This window comes from Mustela nigripes, chromosome 2 (assembly GCF_022355385.1).
Source record: "Mustela nigripes isolate SB6536 chromosome 2, MUSNIG.SB6536, whole genome shotgun sequence".
In the NCBI taxonomy this organism is placed as follows: domain Eukaryota; kingdom Metazoa; phylum Chordata; class Mammalia; order Carnivora; family Mustelidae; genus Mustela; species Mustela nigripes.
The window spans coordinates 56,062,807-56,076,829 of NC_081558.1; the positions used below are offsets into that span (position 1 = coordinate 56,062,807).

General features: G+C 39.4%; 1 non-coding gene across 1 annotated transcript; it reads right to left on the bottom strand.

Annotated features, from left to right (window-relative positions):
- Positions 1-3,902: 3,902 nt before the first annotated feature.
- On the bottom strand, positions 3,903-4,093 carry LOC132012780 (U2 spliceosomal RNA). The gene has a single exon (XR_009402756.1). It is a non-coding gene; the product is annotated as a U2 spliceosomal RNA (small nuclear RNA).
- Positions 4,094-14,023: the final 9,930 nt, after the last annotated feature.

The window sequence follows — 14,023 nt, forward strand, 5'->3', positions numbered from 1 at the left end:
AGCCTCGGTTTCCTCATCCATAAATCATTCAGATTGGACTAAGGTAATCTGGCAAAGCTCCCAAATGCTGGTCATCTCATAACCTGTTTCCTATCTCATAGGAAATCTCATATGAGATATCTCATATCTCATTTCCTATCTCATAACCTGTCAGACCTCAAGTGTCAGGGAGCTCCATGCTACCCAAGGCAACCCATCCTGGCAGAAGGGAGTGGAGCGGCGGGGCAGCATCCCGGTTGGTGTCACCCCCCAGGTTTGAATCTCAGCTCCTCCATAAATGAGCTGTTGGGGATAGAACAAGATCTCTTAGGACCCTGTTACATCTGATATCCTATCACCCAGGGCCAACTGTCCCCTGTGCCAGGAAGCTGTGATACTTTCACACGTCTGACTCTGGCAAAGTGGGCACTTGGCCCCCTCAAACTACCTGGCTCAGCCTTCTGTGATTGGAGTTCCTACCTCTGTATTTTAATGTTTTCCTGAATCCTTCTACACCGGTATTCTCCCCAGCTGCCTTGTGTCTTGTTCAATTCATCTGTTGTTTGTGCAAAAAAAAAAAAAAATCTCCTGGGGCCAGGCCCTGGGGTTATAGAGAGGAGGAGACATCCTGCGCTCAGGAGCTCACACACTTGTTCTTCCCATCATGATGTCTCTGAAAAGGCAGAGCTTGGTCAATGAGTGTTCATTTCTCATCACCCTGTTGAGGTCTGTGTGTTGTTGAAATGACATGTGTTACATTTAATTGCCACTTAAAGTGTCTTCAACAAGATCACACCATGACTTGGCAGTGAAGTGAGAAGTTCTTGTGTGTGCAAAAAGACTTGGGAACAGAGTACAAAGATGACATTTGTAAAGTATATGTTTGTCCTTGTAGGAATAACCCTATTCCTAACCACTGAATGTTCGAGGGTCCCTGAAAGAGAAGATCCACACAAAAAGATGAGGCTTCCACTCCCTGCGAGGGATACAAGTGAGAGGGTTGACCACGGCACACCAAGCAAGAAAACGCCGGGCTCAAAACTCACAGAATGGATATCAGAGGTTTGGAAGAGAGCCTCAGGGATAGCAGCAGAGCACTCTTTCCAAAAATACTGCCATGGCATTGATAGCACAGACAACAATATTACATGGAAAACCACAGGCATCAATGACCAAGTCGTAAATCATTCAAAACAGTCAGACTCTGAACGTGAGTACGTTCTAGGACTAAGTTACTCGGTTTATTTCTTTTCTGTTTTTTTTTTTTTTTTTAGACACATGAGTAATAAAGAATAAACTGTCTAACTAGCCTCTTTTGATAACAATAAAAATGCCAAGTGATAAGAAAGTATTAGGTCAAAGTTTAGCTGGCAGAATTTTTCTTTCTCAAGTGAACATAAAATAAAGGTGCATCTTACAATCAGTGATATTTTAGACTTAGGAGAATACACCAGATTTTGAAAGGGTATTTTCCAGCCAGACAACGTAGCTGGACATTTCTGACAGAGAAAGCAGCCCCATGAGGAGGGGTGGATGGGGAAGGGCTCAGAGAAGTTCTATCACAAAGGACTTCACACAGATCAGTGTGACAGAGTAGCTGGGAGTGGCAAAACCAGGGTGGGAAAGGAGAGGCTGGGCCGGCAGTGTACTAAGCCTCCCATCACTGGGGACATCAAGCAGTGGCTGGAAGACCCCCATGAAGATGAAGAGGAAGATTCAGGCAATACAGAGTCATACAATATGAGGCCAGGTTTTAGATTTGACTGCGTAAGTTCAGTTCTGCCTCAGCCCCCATTTCCTGTGGCTGATAACCTCAGGCATGGACATAACCCCTCTGGGCCTCAATCTCCTCATCTATAAAGTATAAATCATAATGTACCCATAATGGATCATAGGGTTGTTCTGAGGATTAAGTGGTTTGTTGCATTTTAAATGCTAGTGATCCCGGGCGCCTGGGTGGTTCAGTGGGTTAAGCCGCTGCCTTCAGCTCAGGTCATGATCTCGGGGTCCTGGGATGGAGTCCCACATGGGACTCTCTGCTCAGCAGGGAGCCTGCTTCCCTCTCTCTCTGCCTGCCTCTCTATCTACTTGTGATCTCTCTCTCTGTCAAATAAATAAATAAATAATCTTTAAAAAAATAAAAATAAAATAAATGCTAATGATCCCTGAGACGGAGTAATCTTTCAAAAAACTGTCAGCTGGCTTTATCTCCATAGTCTCCCTGTGAGAATTAGTCATTCATCCTTCCAATAAATACTCCCAGCCTCAACCAGATGCTAAGCCCTCTGTAGGGCTACAAAGATACAAAGGAATTCCATCCCTGACCTTAAGCTTCCATATATAATAACATCTTGACGAAGCTCATAGAATTCCCTTGGAGAGAGCCTAGGCAAAACCATGATAAATAAATAGTAAATAAATAAATAAATAATTAGTAGAATTTAAAGTGATTTATTGGAAGGACTGATCAGTAAAAGCAGCCAAAACCTGGAAATGCTGAGGGAATCAGAGCAGATTTTCTCTTTTTCTTTTAACTGGAGCATGTACTGTTCATGCTCTCTGTTCCAGACTGGAAAGGACTAGATGATGTAGCAATTGAGAGCAAAGATCCTGGAATCTGCATCTCTCTATCACCTATGAACTGGGTGACTTTGACCCTGTTCTTCCATCTCTTCATACCTCAGTTTCTTTAACACACAAAGAGAGATAAGAACAACATGGTGGGTTGTGGGGAGGATTAAGTAAGAACAGAGCTGGGCAGAGAGCAAGTGTCCAACAAATGCTAATTCTGGAATGCAAAGACGATAGAATGTTCTGGAGTTATGCAAGGCAGTGGCCCCATCCGCTTCCTCCATAAAGGCCCTGATTCTAGATTCAGACATTCTGTGGCTGATCTTGAGGAGCGGAGAATGATGTCCTCATTCAGAATCACCCATGGTTGTGGTCAATGGCCCCTGAAATCTCTGCACCTTTAGGTGTCTTGAAGAGCTATGAAGAGGAGTCTTTTACCACTTATTGCTAACTGAAAATGAATCCCCTAGTGCTTGGTGTGATGACACTCCTGTTTCACACCATTAACTGTCCCCCTGAAATTTTAACTGGGAGAAACCCAGGGCCACTAATGTTTCACCCTTTCCTGTTCAGTTTCCTGTGGGTGGGGTCCATCTCCAACCGTGGTGAAGACAGCCTTTGTACCTTTTGAATTGTATCTAAGCCCATGATCAATATGAGAACCAATAGAGATGAAGGTTTCATAGCACAGACCATATCATTGCATGGCTGACTGTGTCTAAGGTTCAGAGTGATACCACCAGAAAACAAACAACATTTTACTTAAATTGATATCAGATTTGGCTCCTTCCCACCTTTCAGGCCCCAAATGCCTAGAATTAGACTAATATTAATCCTTGACTAATAGGAATGCAAAGAGCTTAGAGAAAAATTAGTAAGCACAATGGAAAAGCTTAGCAAGGTGACTGACTATAAGATAAACATATGAAAGGCAATTGTAGTTTATGTGCCAAAAAAAAACTTGAAAGCATTATTTTTTTAAAGATTTTATTTATTTATTTGTCAGAGACCAAGAGTGCACATAAGTAGGGGCAGCAGCAAGGAGAGAGAGAAGCAACCTACCCATTGAGCAAGGAGCAAGGACCCTGGGATCATGACATGAGCTGAAGGCAGACTTTTTTTTTTTTTGAGAGAGAGAGAGTTTATTTATTTATTTGACAGACAGAGTTACAATGAAAAGAGTTACAGGGAATACAAGCAGGGGGAGTGGGAGAGGGAGAAGCAGGCTCCCCACTGAACAGGGAGCCTGATGCGAGGCTTGATCCCAGGACCTGAGCCAAAGGCAGATGCTTAACAACTGGGGCAGCCAGGCACCCCTCAAACTGATTTTAGAAACTTGGTATTGTCCCCTGAGGGAGTGAACCATTCCAGGAAGTACTACAAAACCAGGTAGATGCATGAAATAGATGGAGTGAGCTCCTATTCTGTCTCCCTGCTCCAAAAATCCATTTACTATATTGTCCTTGGAGATAGGACATATCAGGTATTAAACTAATAAGAACAGATGCTACACTTGATCTTAGCCAAAAGGCCAGGAAATAATTGAAGGCAGAAGTTTAACTGACGGATGCCCCCAAAGCATTATTTTTTTAAAGATACCTTTGTAATATCAAGGAAAAAAAGATACACAGACTACCTAGGAGTAAATCTAAGAACAGGTGTGTAGAACTTGTACACAGAAAATTTAAATTGAACAAAAAAATATTAAAGATGACCTAAATAAATGGAAAGATTGTGGGTAAGAAAATTTAAATATTGCAAAGAAAGCTGAATGGAAAGATTCAGAGAACAAAAGCTTCTGAGAGCAAACCCAAGCAGATTACTTAGCTTGGCCCCTGGCAAAGGCGGTGCAATTCCACCTCGGGCAAAGACACTTGAGAATCATAGCAGTAGGCCCCTTCCCAAGAAGATCAGCAAAAACATGCAGCCAAGAGCAAGTTCACAGATCAATGAGAATTGCAAAACTCCAGTGCTAGGGAAATATAGCACACAGAATTCATGACTTTTCCCTCATGATTCTGATGAGGGAGCAGGAGGCGGGCTGAGGACAAAGCAAGAGCTGGCGCCTTGCACCCTCTCCCTTCATTCCGCTCCCCTCCATAGGTGTAGCATTGCTCAGGCACCCCTGACTGCCATAAAATGATAAATAGTTAACTTGCTGAGGTCACAATCCTACAAGACAGGAGTCTCCCTTGGTTTGCAAATGTCCTTGAGATTACAACAAAGAAGTTACCTTATCAATAGCCCAATTTCCAAAGACACAGAACTCAGTTCCTCAAGCCTAATGTCACCCTCCCCTCCATAAAAACCGAAGGAGATGGAGGTAGAAGGAAAAGTAAATAAAGTTAAATTTCTTTAAACTTAAATCTCATTAACAAGGATGCTTGATAGCAGGAATGTAACATTCCACCAGACTCCCAATTGTCTTTACTTGATAGCAACTAAGCCTTCAATATCCTGATAGTATTCTTTGCCCCAGTAGCCCTTCTGAACACCCCTTTGTCCTCACCTACCCAACTCCTGCGTATATAACCAACCACCCCTCACAACCCGGGGCAGCAGCAGCTCTTCCTGCCCACGGGTCCTGTCCCCGTGCTTTAATAAACCACCATTTTGCACCAAAGATGTCTTAAGAATTCTTTCTTTAGTCATCAGCTCCGAACCTCACCCCACCGAACCTGACTTAGGTTCTGGGACTTCATCAATTCTATAGTCTTTCAAAGTTAATTTTTTAATTTTCTTTATTTCTTTTTTTAAACTTTTCTTCTTTTCTTTTTCAACCAACATCTTATCGATACCTTTTTTAAAATCCTTTTTAGTTTTCATCTTTACAGTCATATTCCATCCCTTCATCATATTTACCTTTATTTTTGTGTATATATATTTTTTTCTTTCTTTAAAATTTTGGGAGGCAGTTTCTTCTAACAGACCAAAACACACCCAAAATCTAGTGTGGCTCTGTTATATTCACCAGCCTGATTTTTTTTTCCTTTAGTTTCCCCCTGATTTCAGGTCTCTTGAATTTGTTTAGTGTGTATTTTTCTGGGGCCATTGTTAGCCTTTTAGCATTTTGTTCTCTCATTCATCTATTCTTCTCCAGATAAAATGACAAAATGAAAAGCTTTCCTTAAAAAAAAAACAAAAACAAAAACAAAACAAAACAAAAAACAAGAGGCACTACCAACTGCCAGGAACCTAATCAATACAAATAGTAAGATATCAGAGCTAGAGTTCAGAATGGTGATTATAAAGATACTAGCTGGGCTTGAAAAAAGCATAGAAGATCAAGAGAATCCCTTTCTGGACAAATTAAAAAACAAAAATCTAACAAAGTTGAAATAAAAAATGCTATTAATCAATAATGGAGGCCCTAACTGCCAGGATAAATGAGGCAGAAGAGAGAATTAGTGATATAGAAGACCAAATGATGAAGAATAAAGAATCTGAGAAAAAGAGAGATAAACAATTATGGGATTATGAGGGGAGAATCTGAGAGGTAGCTGATACAAAAAAGGCAAAACAATATTAGAATAATTGGGATCCCAGAAGAAGAAGAGAGAGAGGGACAGAAGGTATATTGGAGCAAATTAAAGCAGAGAACTTTCCGAATTTGGGGGAGGAAAGAGACATAAAAATCCAGGAGGCACAGAGAACTCCTCTCAAAATCAATAAAAATAGGTCAACACTCTGTCATCTAATAGTAAAACTTCTAGGTCTCTGAGACAAAGAGAAAATCCTAAAACAGCTTAGGATGAGAGATCTGTAACCTACAATGGTAGAAACATTAGATTGGAAGCAGACCTACCCACAAAGACCTGGCAGGCCAGAAAGGACTGGCAATTAAATGAGAAAAATATGCAGCCAAGAATATTATATCCAACTAGGCTGTCACTGAAAATAGAAGGAGAGATTTAAAAAAAAAAATCTTCCAGGACAAACAAAAACTTAAAGAATTTGCAAACACCAAGCAAGCCCTTCAGGAACTATTGAAAGTGGTCCTTTAAGCAAAAAGAGAGCTTGAAAGTAACATAGAACAGAAAGGAACAGAGACAACATACAGTAACAGTCACCTTACAGGCAATAAAATGTCATGAAATTCAAATCTTTCAATAGTTACTCTGAATGTAAATGGGCTAAGTGCCCCAAACAAAAGACACAGGGTATCAGACTGGTGAAAAACAAACAAAAACAAGACCCATAGAAATGCTGTCCACAAGAGACTAGACTCAAAGACACCTCCAGATTTAAAGTGAGTGGGTGGAAAGCCATTTACCGAGCTAATGAACATTAAAAGAAAACCAGGGTGGCAATCCTTATATCTGACAAATTAGATTTTAAATCAAAGACTATAATAAGAGATGAGGAAGGACAATATGTCATACTTAAAAGGGCCTTATCCAACAAGAAGATCTAACAAATTAAAAGTATCTATGCCCCTAACATGGGAGCAGCCAATTATAAAGCCAATTAATAACAAAATCAAAGAAACACATCGACAATAAAACAATAATAGTAGGGGACTTTAACACGCCCCTCACTGAAATGGACAGATTATCCAAGCAAAAGATCAACAAGGAAGTAAAGGCTTTATGGCACACTGGACCAGATGGACATCAGATATATTCAGAACATTCCATCCCAAAGCAACAGAATACACATTCTTCTCTACTGCATATGGAACATTCTTTAGAATAGATCACATCCTGGGTCACAAATCAGGTCTCAACCAGTACCAAAAGACTGGGATCATTCCTAGCATGTTGCAGACAACAATGCTTGGGAAGTTGAACTCCATCACAAAAGGAAATTTGAGAAGAACTCAAAAACCTGGAGGCAAAAGAGTAGCCTACCAAAAAATGAATGGATCAAACAGGAAATTAAAGAAGAATTTTTAAAAATTTGTGGAAACAAAAACACAACTATTCAAACAACAAACAAACACAACTATTCAAAATCTTTGGGATGCAACAAAGGCAGTCCTGAGAGGAAAGTATATAGCAATAAAAGGCTTTCTCAAAAAAAAGGAAGGTCTCAAATACACAACCTAACACTACACGTAAGGAGCTGGAGAAAGAACAGCAAAGAAAGCCTAAACCAAGCAGGAGAAGAGAAATTATAAAGATCAGAGCAGAAGCCAATGAAATAGAAACCAAAAGAACAGTAAAAACAGATCAACAAAACTAAGAGCTGGTTCCTTGAAAGAATTAATAAGATTGATAAACCCCTGGCCAGACTTATCAAAAAGAAAGATAAAGGACCCAAATTAATAAAATCATGAATGAAAGAGGAGAGATTACAACCAACACCAAAGAAATACAATTATAAGAACATATTATGAGCAACTATATGCCAGCAAATTAGATAATCTGGAAGAAATGAATGCATTCCTGGAGACACATAAACTACCAAACTGAACCACGAAGAAATAGAAAACCTGAATAGAGCCGTAATCTGTGAGGAAATTGAAGCAGTCATCAAAAATCTCCTAACAAACAAGAGCCCAGGGCCAGATGGTTTTACAGAGGAATTCTACCAAACATTTAAAGAATTAATACCTATTTTCCTGAAACTGTTCCAAAATTAGAAATGGAAGGAAAACTTCCAAACTCATTATATGAGGCCAGAACTACCTTGATCCTAAACCAGACAAAAACCCCACCAAAAAAATGAGAATTATAGACCAATATCCCTGATGAACACGGATGCAAAAATCCTCACCAAGATCCAACAGTACATTCAAAGGATTATTCACCAGGACCAAGTGGGAATTATTACTGGGCTGCAAGTTTGGTTCAACATCTGCAAACCAATTAATGTGACATAATACATTAATAAAAGAAAGGACAAGAACCATACCATACTCTCAATAGATGAATAAAAAGAGTTTGAAAAAGTACATTATTCTTTCTTGAACAAAACTCTTCATGGTGTAGGGATAGAAGGTCTACACCTCAATATCATAAAAGCCATCTATGAAAAACCCACAGAAAATATCATTCTCAATGGGGAAAAACTGAGAGCTTTTCCCATAAGGTCAGGAACATGGCAGGGCTCTTCACTATCACCACTGCTATTCAACATAGTACTAGAAGTCCTAGCCTCAGCAATCAGACAACAAAAAGAAATTAAAGGCATCTGAATTAGCAAAGAAGTCAAACTCTCATTCTTTGCTGATGATATACTTTATGTGGAAAACCTAAAAGATTCCACCCCAAAACTGCTAGAACTCATACAAGAATTCAGTGAAGTTTCAGGACATGAAGTCGATGCACAGAAATCAGTTACATTTCTATACACCAACAATAAGACAGAGAAAAGAAAAATTGAGTCAATCTAATTTACAACTGCCCCCAAAACCATAGGATACCTAGGAATAAATCTAACCAAAGAGGCAAAGAATCTATAATCAGAAAACTACAGAATACTCATGAAAGAAATTGAGGAAGACACAAAGAAATGGGAAAACATTTCATGCTCATGGATTGGAAGAACAAATACTGTGAAAATGTCTATCCTACCTAGAGTGATCTACACATTTAATTCAATCCCTATCAAAATACCATCAACTTTTTTCAAATAAATGGAAAAAAATAATTCTAAAATTTGAATGGAACCAAAAAAGACCCTGAATAGCCAGAGGTATGTTGAAAAAGAAAACCAAAGATGGTGGCAACACAATTCTGGACTTCAAGATCTCTTACAAAGCTGTCATCATCAAGACAGTATGGTACTGGCACAAAAACAAACACATAGATCAATGGAACAGAACAGAGAGCCCAGAAATGGATGCTCAGCTTTATGGTCAACTAATCTCCAACAAAGCAGGAAAGAATGTCCAATGGAACAAAGACAGTCTCTTCAACAAACGGTGTTGGAAAAATTGGACAACCACATGCAGAAAAATAAAACTGGACCATTTCCTTACACCACACACAAAAATAGACTCAAAAATGGGTGAAAGATCTCAGTGTGATACAGGAACCCATCAGAATCCTTGGGGAGAACACAGGCAACTAGATCTTTGACCTTGGCTGCAGTAACTTTTTCCTAGACACATCGCCAAAGGCAAGGGAAGCAAGGGCAAAAATGAACTACTGGGACTTCATCAAGACAAAAGGCTTTTGCACAGCAAAGGAAGCAGACAACAAAATCAAAAGACAACTGACAGAATGGGAGAAGATATTTGCAAACGACATATCAGATAAAGGGCTAGTATCTAAAATCTATAAAGAACTTATCAAACTCAACACCCAAAGAACAAATAATCCAATCAAGAAATGGGGAGACGACATGAACAGACATTTCTACAAAGAAAACATCCATGTGGCCAACAAACACATGAAAAAGTGCTCCACATCACTTGATATCAAGGAAATACAAATCAAAACCACAATGAGATACCACCTCACACCAGTCAGAATGGCTAAAATTAACAAGCCAGAAAACGACAGATGCTGTTGAGGATGCGGAGAAAGGGGAACCCTCCTACACTGTTGGTGGGAATGCAAGCTGGTGCAACCACTCTGGAAAACAGCTTGGAGGTTCCTCAAAAAGTTGAAAATAGAGCTATCCCTACAACCTGGCAATCGCACTGCTGGGTATTTCCCCTAAAGATACAAATGTAGTGATCCGAAGGGGCACGTGCACCCAAATGTTTATAGCAGCAATGTCCACAATAGCCAAACTATGGAAAGAACCTAGATGTCCATCAACAGATGGATAAAGAAGATGTGGTATCTTTAAAAAAAAAAAAAAAGAAGAAGAAGAAGAAGAAGAGAAAAAAAAATATATATATATATATTTCCATTGCACTACTGGGTATTTACCCTAAAGATATAAATGCAGTGATCTGAAGGGGCACATGCACCCAATGTTTATAGTAGCAATGTCCATAATAAACAAAATATGGAAAGATGCTCATCAAAAGAAGAATAAGGATAAGGAAGATGTGATGTGTACACACACACACACACACACACACACACACACACTGGAATATTATGCATCCATCAAAAATAAAATTTTACCACTTGACATGGATGGAACTAGAAGGTATTATGTTAAGGGAAATAAGTTGATCAGAGAAATACAATTAAGACAGAGGGTCATAGGGGAAGGGATGGAAAAATTAAATAAGATGAAAACAGAGAGGGAGACAAGCCATAAGAGACTTTTAATCTCAGTAAACATACTGAGGGTTGCTGGAGTGGATATGAGTTGGAGGGCTGGGGTGGCTGGGTAATAGACACTGGGGAAGGTATATGCTATGGTGAGTGCTGTGAATTGTGTAAGACTAATGAATCACTGACCTGTACCCCTGTAACCCTGATACAAATAATACATTATATGTTAATTAAAAATTTTAAAAAATAGGTTGTTTCCATACACCAGCAACAAACAATCCAAAGACTAAATAAAGAAAACAATTCTGTCTATAATGGCATCAAAAGAATAAAATACTTAATAATAAATTTAACAAAAGAAGTGCAAGCTTATTACCAAAAACTACAAAACATCGTTGAAAGAAAGATCTGGTTTTTTACAGATTTTTATTTATTTATTTGACAGAGAGATATCACAAGTAGGCAGAGAGGCAGGCAGAGAGAGAGAGGGGGAAGCAGTCTCCCTGCTGAGCAGAGAGCCAGATGTGGGATTCGATCCCAGGACCCTGAGATCATGACCTGAGCTGAAGGCAGTGGCTTAATCCACTGAGCCGCCCAGATGCCCAAGAAAGAAGATCTAAATAAATGAAAAATGATCTCATGTTCATAGATAAGAAAAATTAAAAATGATAAGATGACAATACTCTCCCAAATGAATTAGAGATTTAGTGCAATCCAAATCAAAATTTCAACTGCTGTTTTTACAGAAATTGATAAGCTGGTCCTAAAATCTATATGGGAATGGAAAGGACAAAGAAGAGCCAAAATATTCTTTTTCTTTAAATTTTTTAAAATTTTTTATAAACATATAATGTATTTTTATCCCCAGGGGCACAGGTCTGTGAATCGCCAGGTTTACATACTTCACAGCCCTCACCATAGCACATAACCTCCCCAATGTCCATAACACCCCCCCAAACCCCCTACCCCCAGCAACCCTCAGTTTGTTTTGTGAGATTAAGAGTCACTTATGGTTTGTCTCCCTCCCAATCCAATCTTGTTTCATTCATTCTTCTCCTACCCCCTTAACCCCCCATATTGTATCTCCACTTCCTCATATCGGGAAGATCATGTGATAGTTGTCTTTCTCCGATTGACTTATTTTGCTAAGCATGATACCCTCTAGTTCCATCCACATCATCGCAAATGCCAAGATTTCATTACTTTTGATGGCTGCATAGTATTACATTGTGTATATATACCACATCTTCTTTATCCACTCATCTGTTGATGGACATCTAGGTTCTTTCCATAGTTTGGCTATTGTAGACATTGCTGCTATAAATATTCGGGTGCACGTGCCCCTTCGGATCACTACGTTTGTATCATTAGGGTAAGTACCCAGTAGTGCAATTGCTGCATTGTAGGGTAGTTCTATTTTCAACATTTTGAGGAACCTCCAAGCTGTTTTCCAGAGTGGTTGCACCAGCTTGCATTCCCACCAAGAGTGTAGGAGGGTTCCCCTTTCTCCACATTCTCGCCCGCAACTGTCATTTCCTGACTTGTTAATTTTAGCCATTCTGACTGGTGTGAGGTGATATCTCATTGTGGTTTTGAATTGTATTTCCCTGATGCCGAGGGATGTGGAGCACCTTTTCATGTGTCTGTTGGCCATCCGGATGTATTCTTTACAGAAATGTCTGTTCACGTCCTCTGCCCGTTACTTGAATGGATTATTTGTTCTTTGGGTGTTGAGTTTGATAAGTTCTTCACAGATTTTGGGTACTGGTCCTTCCTCTGATATGTCATTTACAAATGTCTTCTCCCATTCCGTCAGTTGTCTTTTGGTTTTGTTGACTGTCTCCTTTGCTGTGCAAAAGCTTTTGATCTTGATGAAGTCCCAATAGTTCATTTCTACCCTTGCTTCCCTTGTCTTTGGCGATGTTTCTAGGAAGAAGTTGCTGCTTCTGAGGTCGAAGATATTGCTGTCTGTGTTCTCCTCAAGGATCGTAATGGATCCCCTTTTTTTTTTTTTTTTTTTTTAAAGATTTTTATTTATTTATTTGACAGAGAGAAATTACAAGTACACTGAGAGGCAGGCAGAGAGAGAGAGAGAGAGAGAGAAGGAAGCAGGCTCCCTGCTGAGCAGAGAGCCCGATGCGGGACTCGATCCCAGGACGCTGAGATCATGACCTGAGCCGAAGGCAGTGGCTTAACCCACTGAGCCACCCAGGCGCCCCTGGATCCCCTTTTCACATTGAGGTCTTTCATCCATTTGGAGTCTATTTTAGTGTGCAATGTAAGGAAATGGCCCAGTTTCATTTTTCTGCATGTGGCTGCCCAATTTGCCCAACACTGTTTGTTGGAGAGACTGTCTTTTTTCCATTGGACATTCTTCCCTGCTTTGTCAAAGATTAGTTGACTATAGAGTTGAGGATCTATTTCTGAGATCTCTATTCTGCTCCATTGATCTATGTCTTTGTTTTTGTGCCAATACCATACTGTCTTGATGGTGACAGCTTTCTAATAGAGCTTGAAGTCTGCAATTGTGATGCCACCAAAGTTGGCTTTCTTTTTCAATATCCCTTTGGCTATTCGAGGTCTTTTCTGGTTCCATATAAATTTTAGGGTTATTTGTTCCATTTGTTAATAAAATGGATGGTATTTTGATAGGAATTGCATTAAATATGTATATTGCTTTAGGTAGCATAGATATTTTTACAATATTTGTTCTTCCAATCCAGGAGCATGGAACATTTTTCCATTTCTTTGTGTCTTCCTTAATTTCTTTCATGAGTACTTCATAGTTTTCTGAATATAGATTCTTAGCCTCTTTGGTTAGGCATATTCCTAGGTATCTTATAGTTTTGGGTGCAATTGTAAATGGAATTGACTCCTTAATTTCTCTTTCTTCTGTCTTGTTGTTGGTGTAGAGAAATGCAACTGATTTCTGTGTATTGATTTTATATCCTGACACTTCAATGAATTCCTGTATAAGTTATAGCAGTTTTGGAGTGGAGTCTTTTGGGTTTTCCACATATAGTATCATATCATCTGTGAAGAGTGATAATTTGACTTCTTCTTTGCCAATTTGGATGCCTTTAATTTCCTTTTGTTGTCTGATTGCTGAGGCTAGGACTTCTAGTACTATGTTGAATAGCAGTGGTGATAATGGACATCCCTGCCATGTTCCTGACCTTAGAGGAAAAGCTTTCAATTTTTCTCCATTGAGAATGATATGGTGGGTTTGATGAGAATGATGGTGGGTTTTTCATAGATGGCTTTGATAATATTGAGGTATGTGCCCTCTATGCCTACACTTTGAAGAGTTTTGATCAGGAAGGGATGCTGCACTTTGTCAAATGCTTTTT